Raw genomic sequence first — 1,798 nt, forward strand, 5'->3', positions numbered from 1 at the left:
ACAGCTATATTTCAGTGAAAATAAATGAATTAGAGCTACGTAATGTTTCAACACAGATAAATCACAAAAGCAGTATGAATCACCAAAAGAAAAGCAAGTTTCAGAAGGCAGGGTGGGGACTAGAGTGAGGCAAGTGAGGTGTGTAGGGTGAAAATTTTAGGAGGCACTCACCTCACGATTGTGCCAGTACAGACTGGGCATGTGCATGACCCTGAGAGTGAGTGCCTCCTTGCCTCACCCTAGTCTCAGACCTGTCAGAAGGATACATCCAGTCTGATACTGTGCTGGGGGATCTCCAACACCAGGCCTAGGTTTGTTGATTCACTCGGAGCACTCACAGAATTTAGCATATAATCAGACCCACAGCTATGATTTTTTTTTATTATCGTGCTTTAAGTGAAAGTTTACAATTCCAATTAGTGTCTTATACAAAAATTTATACATACACTATGTGACCCTAGTTGCTCTCCCTATACTGTGACAGCACACTGCTCCTTTCTGCCCCAGATTTCCTGTGTCCATTCAGCGAGCTCCTGACCCTCTCTGCCTTCTCATCTAGCTTCCAGACAAAAGCTGCCCATTTAGTCTCTTGTATCTACTTGAGCTAAGAAGCACACTCTTCACAAGTATCATTTTATGTCCCATAGTCCAGTCTAATCTTTGTCTGAAGAGTTGGCCTCGGGAATGGTTTTAGTTTTGGGCTAACAGAGAGTCTGGGGGCCACATCTTCCAGGATCCCTTCAGTCGCAATCAAACCATTAAGTCTGGTCTTTTTACTAGAATTTGAGTTCTGCACCACACTTTTCTCCTGTTCCGTCAGGGACTCTCTGTTGTGTTCCCTGTCAGGGCAGTGACTGGTGGTAGCCAGGCACCATCTAGTTCTTCTGGTCTCAGGTTGATGGAGTCTCTGGTTTATGTGGCCCTTTCTGTCTCTTGGTCTACTATTTTCCTTGTGTCTATGGTGTTCCTCATTCTCCTTTACTCCAGGTGGGTTGGGACCAATTGATGCATCTTAGATGGCTGCTCGCTAGCTTTTAAGACCCCAGACACCACTCACCAAAGTGAGATGCACAACACTTTCTTAATAAACTTTGTTACATCACTTGACCTAGATGTCCCCTGAAACCATGGTCCCCAGAACCCTGCCCCTACTACTCTATCCCATAGTGGTTGTATTCAAGACACTTCTTAGCTTTGGTTTAGTCCAGCTGAGCTGATTTCCCCTGGAGTGTGTGTTGTCCTTCCCTTCACCTAAGATAATTCTCGTCTACTATCTAGTTAGTGAATACCCCTCTCCCTCCCTCCCCACCCTCATAACCATCGAAGAATGTTTTCTTCTGTGTTTAAACCTTTTCTTGAGTTCTTATAATAGTGGTCTTATACAATATTTGTCCTTTTTTGACTAATTTCACTCAGCATAATGCCTTCCAGATTCACCCGTTACAAGATGTTTCGCAGATTCATCGCTGTTCTTTATCGTTGCATAGTATTCCATTGTGTGAATATACCATAATTTGTTTATCTATTCATCCGCTGATGAGCACCTAGGTTGTTTCCATCTTCTTGCTATCGTGAACAGTGCTGCAATGAACATGGGTGTGCATACATCTATTCATGTGACAGCTCTTATTTCTCTAGGATATATTCCAAGGAGTGGGATTGCTGGATCGTATGGTATTTCTATTTCTAGCTTTTTAAGGAAGCACCAAATCAATTTCCAAAGTGGTTGTACCATTTTACATTCCCACCAACATTGTATAAGTGTTCCAGTCTCTCCACTACCTTTCCAACATTTACT

This window comes from Trichechus manatus, unplaced genomic scaffold, assembly GCF_000243295.1.
Source record: "Trichechus manatus latirostris isolate Lorelei unplaced genomic scaffold, TriManLat1.0 scaffold00258, whole genome shotgun sequence".
Taxonomy (NCBI): Eukaryota; Metazoa; Chordata; class Mammalia; order Sirenia; family Trichechidae; genus Trichechus; species Trichechus manatus.